This window comes from Electrophorus electricus, chromosome 10 (genome assembly GCF_041902795.1).
Source record: "Electrophorus electricus isolate QZ-2024a chromosome 10, ASM4190279v1, whole genome shotgun sequence".
NCBI lineage: Eukaryota > Metazoa > Chordata > Actinopteri > Gymnotiformes > Gymnotidae > Electrophorus > Electrophorus electricus.
Window position 1 is genome coordinate 26,012,167 of NC_137506.1, and position 9,857 is coordinate 26,022,023.

Here is a 9,857-nt window from a genome sequence, read left to right on the forward strand (position 1 = left end):
TCACTTGATCAGTACTCTACTACAGTACTGCTCCTGCCTTTGACACAACTAACCTTAAAAACGAACCTTTGACACAACTAACCTTAACAACAACAACAACAACAACAACAAAACAACAACAACAACAACAACAACAACAATCATTGTTTAAAATAGACCTTATGTATTTTGTACTTCTAGGTATCAGCATTCCTCCTTGTATTCTACAGTATTCTAGTTCATTGGTATGTTTAATTCTAACCTACTGTATTGTACTAGGTAAATGAGTAAATGACAAAGCACTTTTGTAAGTCGCTCTGGATAAGAGCATCTGCTAAATGCCATAAATGTAAATGTAAATGTAAAACCTTTTCTTGCAGTTAATTTGTATTATCTGTATTATTTATACAGATTATTTATTTGTATTATTTGTTTAATATATTACTTAAGATAATCATCATATATTAATGAAGATGTATAATGTTTCAAACAAATAAAAAACATGAACTGCCAGTTTATTAGGTACTTCACACAATGTCATGTGTCAGTATTCAGTTGAATGTTGGAATGGGAAATACCAATGATATGGAGTACTCTTGTATTGTGTTAACAGTACAGGCTGGTGCTGGCAGAATGATGGCGTGGGACATTTTCTGGCATATATTACAGCCCCTAAGAATGTCTACAGTTTGTTCACACTTGGATGGACACTTCTAGCATGATAAAGCATGTGTCATTGCCAAATGGTTCCAGGAACATGAATCAGAGGGTTTTTTAGTGGCCTGCACCAGATCTCAGCTATCAATCATCTTTTTGAAGAGGTGGTTAGGACTCTGTGCAGCAAAATTTTGCATCCATCCAATTTGCAGCAAATGCACAATGCACTTAATTCCCCTTGGTACAATATTCATGAATAATTTGTTTAACATTTTGTAGAATGGATGCTCAAGTGTATTTATTCTGTTCTAAAGGCAAAAGAAGACCATATTAAATAGTCGTACTATTTTAAACCCCAGTCCACCTCTGATGAGGACATATGCAACCACTGTTTATTATTTACCTTTATATTTACTATTATGAAATGTAAAATTACATTATAGAATTATATAATGTGTATATTTTTCAAAACAAGGACCCACTCAAAAATATCCATGGCTCCTATATACTCTTTGATATGTAGCTAACTTTTGGTTATCTGCAAAACTGTCAGCTTCCAAATAGATAAAATACTGGTTTTCTAGTGCAGCACCATGTTCTATTGCCTTTATCAACTGAATCAGCTAAAGCCATCAATGACTGGCAGAAGTGAATATGTATTCATTGGGTGTGAAGCCTTGGTACTTCTCTGTTTATTAGTACACAGATGTTTCCTACTTGAAGAAAATGTAAGTCATATAAGAATATAAGAAGTGAGCAGCCAGTGATGTCTTCCAAACATGTCCAGGTGGTGTTTCAGACAGTGGGTTTAGCAACAAACCCAGAACTTCTAAATCAGAGTCTGAGGAAACCTCAGGTTTTCCATTCCAAAAACCAAACTCAATAGGTATAGGTTAGTTACCATGGCAACATATGCTGTGATGATAATCTGCTCTGTAGGAGCAAACTATATGACACAGAATGAATCTTCAGTGCAAAGATGGAGTCATTTTCCTAGGGCATATAACTGACATTATGGGTTATCTTACTGATTAAACTACAAGGAGTGATCTTATTGATTAAATTACATAATACAAATTATGAAAAGTGATTAAACCCCACTAATTTCTCAAATCACTTTTAGTGGTCAGTTTTCTGACAGCTTTGTCAATATTGCATTTTAGAACTTAGGCTATATTCAAATACAGTCTGAGTTCAAATACAAATATTATACACTAGCCTACGTCTTCATCACTGGAGGCTTTCTTTTTAATAGAGGGAAATGAACATAACAGAGCCTATTGTTGGTACAGCTGTATGTTTGTCCATTTATAAAGCAGGCCTCGCCAAGTGCGTCTGTGCACTTTGGTTGTGCTCCCAAGTTGCTTTAGACATTGGGCAGTTTACCACCATAATCCTTACCATGAATTTTATTCCTTATAGGCTGTGTACACCCACATTCTTATGAATGCTCCTTCTGTAAATCAAAGATTTTGTGAACTAATGTCTGTATATTAATGCGCAGGTAATGACAAAATATTCAAGGCTTCATTTCACAATGTACTCAGTCTGCTTAACTGTCAAGATAACATGCTATGGCATGCAGCTTGTCACCAATTTTGAAGGCAAATGGACTCTGGGCTTTAAAATGGGCTTTAAAACCTTAAATTACAGGAAACAGCAAACTTGTACAGGATACATAGATTTTGAAATGAAACACAGAACTGTATGAATATGAGATTATTTCTTGCTATGTGATTATAGGCCAGTTAGATGGTCTCCCTCTTGGTGACAGAGGGTACCCCAGACTTCTGTTATAACACTTTACTCTGCTTGGGAGCCTGGACCACAGTCATGCTACAATCTGGCCCACAGCAGGTTTAGAGCCACCACTGAGATATGAAAATAGGAATCTGCAAGGCAAGGTTCCAGTGCCTGAGTGGACTTAGGATCACCCCTGAGAACGCATTTGTCTTTTATTGTGCTATGTGTGATACTATAGACACGCTGCTGACTTTCTTCTGAAAACCATCATCATCCCCCTGAATGTATGTTTCAAAAGGTCAATAAACATTTTGAGCTCTTAGATAAAAAATTTTTCTCTATTTATTTTTTCTTAATTCCCTGCAAATATAAAGGAAAACTAATGTTCTAATTTCCTTATGCATATGCAAAATATATATAAATCCCAAATGATCATGACTTTATATGGCGGACCTTTTACAGCGCCTTTACATACAGCTAGGATGAGGAAAAAACAATATTTGGTTATGAGATTATCAAGTTAAGCATTTTACAATTTCAGTAAAATAACTATAACACCTATAAATGCACTGGAGATGTATTGGTCCTTCTATAGCTATGAATTTCTAGAGGTAAATATAATGTTTTAATGTAAGATCAAATAATCAGTAATTGCCATAGGATTCAAACATACATGATGTCTCCACTTCTTCATTACCTAATACGTTATAACTTGAAGGCTACTTAGACTCATCATTTTTTTCTGCTGTGTCCAGAACAAAACTTAATGATAAGAGTACAGTTATAAGATTATCACAAGGGGAATTAAGTGAATATGAGCAAAACATGATCATTTTAAGCTTGCTTAGGCAAATTTACAATTTCTTTAACTCATAAGGCTATTGACTCACTGTTGTTCATTTGCAGAAGTTGATGTAAAGTATGTTCAAGATCTTCATATACAGATGTTAAGCTCCGATAGAATGGAATTAGACACTCCACAGTTTTTGATGTTTGTATCCATGCTGAGTTCTATTATCAGCATTCATCTGATGATGACTTTTAAAGTCATCATTTTAACCCAACTTTAGTCTAGTCAAAAGTGATTGACCTCAACTGCCAAAATGTGATTGAGTTATTCTGGAACTGATAACTCTGGGAATTCCAGTAAATCAACTTAGAGTTCAGTGCTATTTTAAGGCTTCATTAAGCCTGCTTTCTGGAACACCCCCAGCTTTCCTGAATGAAATGGCTGGCTTCATGTGAAAGCCCCACCTCCCCAGGCTGGCATATGATGTTTCCATATTACATACCATTTGTCTAAGCCTGTTGGCCTACACACATATACACATATACACACACACACACACACACACACACACACACACACACACACACACACACACACACACACACACAGACAATATATATATAATGCTCATTTTTATATTAGTGTTTATATTTTAAAGCCCCATCCCCACATATCTTAGAACTGAATTTCTTAGAACTCAAAACAGGTCGTTCCTGACCCCTCTGGGGATGAATGTGGGGCTTCATTATTATACTATCAACATGGAGAAAGTCAGAAAGTAGAAATAAGGCAAAAGGTGTCAGACTTTGAAATATCAATAACTGACCTTTACAAATTGTTAAACATCTGAAAATAGTCCGCTTCATTATTAAGATGATAATTAACAAATTAAAAAAATGAGATGCACTTTCCATTTGCAAAACTTTTGGGGGAACATTTTCCAGAATCAGGTTTGACTATTAATCAGACAAGTTACAAATGGATGTGGCACTTAGTTCTTGTCTTGAACCGGTCATAACTTATCTTATGTATACAAATAAACTGTCACTGACTCAAACATTCTCAACACACACCATCAAATGAGACAAAAAAAAAAAACTAAACTAAAAAGCACAAACACAAAACCCTTACTATTCTTTTCACATCATGATGTTTAGTGCATGCAAAAATAGTTGAGTTGCTTCATTACTCTGATTACTAAATGCTTCATTACTTCATTACTAAACAAACAAACAAATAAATAAAAAATCACCTTACAAGCTTGACTGTAAGTACAATGTTAAATATTTACTGAGATAAACACATTAATAAAATAAAGCAAACATTTGGAAATTCTGTCCAAACTACTTGAAGCCAAATAATTTCAAATGGGACATTTTATAACAACTGAACAGAAAAATAGAAAGAAGAAACATTTATTTCAGTTTTGTACTATGCTTATCCATTCTACATTCTGTTAGACATCCATCTGTACATGTATCTGTATGCCAGCCCACTCAGTGAGAACCAACTAAGGACAGATGGCACTGTGAGAATTTTTTAAATGGGATTTCATTTTCATGTTTAAATCTGTTATATATATTTACAATGCTGAAATCTAATATATATAAATGGACCAGTAATGTCTTACTACAGAGCTGAATAATTAATGTGGTCTTCAGTTGTATCTACTAAGTTATTATAAACATATTTTAGAAATTATGTTCTACTGACAATAATTTAGCAAAAAATACCTTAGTAATAAGTAATAATAGCACATCACACCTTGCACATTTTGGGATTTGAGGTGGTAGAACACAAAGTACATTATGAAAGCACAGGCATTCATACAAGATTGATGCTGAAAAGAAAGAGCCAATTGACGGAATAAATTAGTGGTTCACATTTTTCTAAACCAGATGACCCAACATGAGATGTTTTTAGTGAGGTCCTCTCTCTCTCCCTGCTGTCTCTGGTAATGTCAAACAGTTTGGGCTTATTGCTCATATGGCTGAGTTGACTAGCATTGTGCACTGGTACACTGGTACACTGAAGTACTCCACAAGGTTGTGTGGTCTGTAGGTCAATTTCACAAGTTCCAGCCTTTAACAAACATATTTAGCCTTGCGGGTAATTTTATTATTATTATTTATTATGTTTTCATAGAATCTTGTTAGTGTCAGAAAGAAAAAACTATCACCAATTTCTCTATATTTTTTACAGGTTTAAATCATGAGGCACAACAACACAGCCAGGAGAAAGGATAAATAAGTAAATATATTATTTATTTTCAAAATAAATATCTAAATAAATAAAATTAAATATACAAATAGATAAAAATAGATAAAAAATAATTAAAAACAGGGTTTCACAGCAATAATACATTTCAGCAATCTTTGTGGGCTTCACTGGGAATTAGCACACAACTATAAGTCCAGTCTGTGGTTCCCAGAATCTGCAGCATGACAATAAATCCTTGCCCATGCTTTCATGCTGCTACCACAGGCTGACATCTCTCACACTCCAGTAGGCAATAACATTCCCTCCAGGCATGTTCATCAGTACAGGGTAGTTCCAGTCTGTCCTTCACCACAGTGTTGATTCAGCAGAACAGCATTTCAATAGTGTCAGATAATAAAATAGAATCCCTGACATTCCATAAATATCATGATGTTTAAACAGGCACAGAAATAGTGTCCCAGTGCTTTTACATTTCTCTTTGTGTGTCTATAGCAGACAAGGAAAATCAACACTGTGCTGCATGCAAGAAGTTGAGCACTGGACATCCGCAAGATTCAACCACTTCACAGGATATGGAAGCATGCAGCTATGTCAACAATTCCATATTTTTAGAGATGGGATGGATTTAATAAACAGAGAGATGAATAATTAATGGTAGGTTTCCAGGCATGCCCTTTGGTTAAATGATTGGTTAGCCAGTACACAGCATCTATCCATGTGTTACACTCAATGTATAGGGAACATTATATTTTAGAATTGATCATTTAAACTGCACTACTGAATTCTGGGTAGACTAAATGTTAGCCATTACCAAAATGCAATATAGATTTTATTGTCACTCTTTCAGACACCTCTATTGCACATTTTGGCATGTAAAATTGTAGGCTGATATTGATAGCTATTGATAATGCTTTGAGTTAAAGGGTTTTTTTTTATTTCTACACAGCAAAATCTTTGAGAAATGTCAATACTGGATTCTTGCCTAGCCTAGTTTGCCTAGCCACATCGCCAGTTATTTCAGTATGGTATATTTTTGTTCTTCCAATAAAGTGATTAGTTTCTATGAGGCATATATTGAGTGATGTAAGGAATCATATTATGATACCATGTATACTCATGTTATTTCTATCATTCAGCTTGAAAGATTATATTTTGAGGAAAACTTCCACTGCACAACACAGCAAGCAAATGCCCTGACTGTCAGACTGTCAGACTGATAACTGACATGAGGCCAGTGTCACGGAATGCTCGCCTCCTGCGAGTCACGTGGTTTGGTCAGCCACATGTAGTAGGAGGATCTGTTTGTGGCCACGCCTGCACACACCTGCACCTTGTTTGTTTATATGTATTTAAACCCATGTCGAAGTGTGCAGAGTGTTGGTCATTGTTGATATAACGTGTTAATGTAAGGTTAATGTTCTTATCGTCAGTGTTATACATATGCGCGTTCCTTGTGATTCTTTACTGTCAACCGTAACATGTTCATCTTTTGCCTTTCTAATACGTGTGAGTGCCGTTGTCGTTTTGTGTTAATAAATGTTCATCCACATCGGAGTCTGTGCGTCCTGAACCCAAAGCCCATCTCTGAGCCCAAAGCTCTGTTAAACATTCATCTACCAGACTTCCAGTGTGTGTTAGGTTTTCAGCCTCCCTTTGTACATTAAGATCCCACACCAATCAATATCTCTGCTGTGGATATGAGGATGAGAAGAAGTGACCAGATTTGGGGAAAACACCCCTCAGAGACTGGAGGATGTCATCCACCATCAGAAGGTGCAAACAGACATCCAGTTTGGTTTTACATTGATTTATAATCCTGGATTTCAACCCAAGACCAGCACCTGGTGGATGGAAGTGTCAAACTCAAGCTCCACTATGTGGGGATCCTTATCTTAGGTAGTCTGCCAATTACTACACTCCACATACTACACATTGTAGAGGCAGGTTTCAATACTCTTTGGATTGGGAAGGCTATGATTCTGAAGAGTGAAGATAGAGCCTAGCCCTCATCCTAAGTTTCCACCAAACCCATCCAGACAACCCTGCCCAATATATGCGGAATCAACTGCACATTCAAAGCTGTCTTAAAATTTGGGTAAAGCTTCAAATAAAGCTTGTTCTAACACACACCTTGCCTCATCTTCCTCACTGTTACAGAACCAGCAACTAAAATGATAGTCAATAAACATCTAACATGTCTTAACTCATCCTTCTCACTGTTACACTATACCCAACCAAAAGTTAAGCACACAGCAAGTGAGCATTCGCCTGGCATGTGGATTAGTTGTTGGGGAGTGTTCCCTGTCATTTTCCTATGGCAGGAGAGGTTAAACCAACCCTATTGCAACTATGCCAGAAAACCCTAACACACTTTAAGATCAGACTCCTACTGTAAGATCAGACTCCCACTGAATCTTCCAGCAGAGGTGCCCCAATGGACTAGAGAGCTCGGGTGAAAGTGCTGTATTTGCACTTCAGTGCCTGTGGTTCATTAGGAAGCACTTAGTGGTCCAGGAGCACTGCCTAGCCCTCAAGCTGGGTGCTGTGCATGGCAACGCATGGGAGTTCATGGAGACAGACTGGAAATAGGGACCCAAAATAAACTGGATGGGGTTTCTTGTTTGGCTCATGGACTGATTTGACCCAGTGTGGGGTATAGTTTTGCCCTGCTTTGGCCCATCTGGTAGATGTCCTGGCTTCTTCTGCTCTGCAGCCAGAGCTCCCATCCTCGCCAGCCAGGCTGACAGATTTTCTGACCACATCTGACACACTGTCTTCAATTCTGGCAGTCCCTAATATGCTGATCAAGGCTCTGATTGCTTCTGTCTTGCTGCCCACCATACTGGATATTCCTGCCCCACTGAACACCATCTGAGCTTTGTTTACTCTGCTTCTGTGCTTCTGACATCCCTTGTTTGGTCCCTCACTGCTCAAGCCACTCTAGCTCACTGTCTCTGGTCCCGGCCACCACTGTACTGTGACCTGCTTCACCAAGGGTGCCATCCCCAGGCTCTGTTACCAGAGAGGCCAAAAGAAAAAAATAAATCTTGGGCACTAGGCCTGGAACAAACATGGCTGCTTGTGAGGAAATGCCAGTCCCCATAGTGCACCCACTTCCCTACAGATCCTGGACTTTTGTGGACTTCCATGCTCATATACCCTTCATGATCCACTTGGAGTCTTATGGATCCCCCAACCCATCAGCAGCCAATGCAGACTCATAATCCCCACATTTTCCTTCCCTGTCCCAGTCTGTGTTCCTGACTGGGTTCTAGCTCAGGCTCCCACTCGAACCTCACCTTGGTCACTGTTCATGCTCCTGTCTTATCTCCTGTTTCTGTTTATGTCCCAGACCATAGAAAGCCTATGATTATCTTTTGGCAGTGTCAAAAGATTTGCTTGAAGTGTGACTACTGCTATAAGGAATGTCTAACAACAACCTATAAGGAGTGGTGAATAATTACACAGAACCCACACACAAACTAGAAATAAATGCCAGTACAATATGAAGATGGAATGTGTGGGATTCAAAAGAAAGATGTTTTGTGGGATTGTGGCAGCAAAGAGACTGCCTGTTTGATGACTCCTTTTGGCAATAATACGTTGCATATGAATGAGGAAAGCATTGTATTGGATTGTAATATTTTTCCAAGGTGGGTTTATCACACACTTTATCCTATATTCTGAGTTTGTATTAGCCTCACTCTTGGTTGAAAGATCATGTAGTGCTATACTAATGGGGAATCTGTATTATTTATTTGAAAGCTTCACAGTTGTGGCTGAATATATATGTTACAACAAAACTTACAACTTGCAGATGCAATACTGTTAAAAGGTAATGGAAGGTGACAGCTAAGCGCTTTGAGGCACTCACAGGTTTGTTTGTTTGTTTTTTGATGTGTGGAAAAAAAATTGCATCTATCATCCTGGAATACTGGAAGTACTTCTCCTCATCTAATACATACATAGGCCAAGAAGTGTAGCTGTTTTTGATCTGGCACACAAACAGAAACAGGAGACAAGGCAGAAACAGGAGCTGAACATTGCAATGTATGTTTCTGGACTACACAGCAATTTGGGTAGAATTGAATTTCTGGTGTTCAAACACTGAATCACTAGGTGTCTGACTGTCATTCTCTCCTTAAAGAGCTGTTGAACCTGCTAACTTCAAATTCAGCTCAGTGTTGTCATGAATATTATTAATTTCTGCCATTTACTGACATTCCTCTGACATTCTGAGAGTATTTAATTCTGCCACTTTTTTCTGGCGAAGACATTCTCCTGACAGCCCTCCTGTTTTTTCAATGTATCAAAGTATCAATCAAATTTGTGATTTTTTGGATATAAATGTGTACTCAATTAGGATAATGCTCTTTATATTGTATTTGATATGACATTTATTGTAGACCATTGTAAAATAAATACTGCCATGGTTGTACCTAGTTAACCTCTCTAACATTAGGTGGGA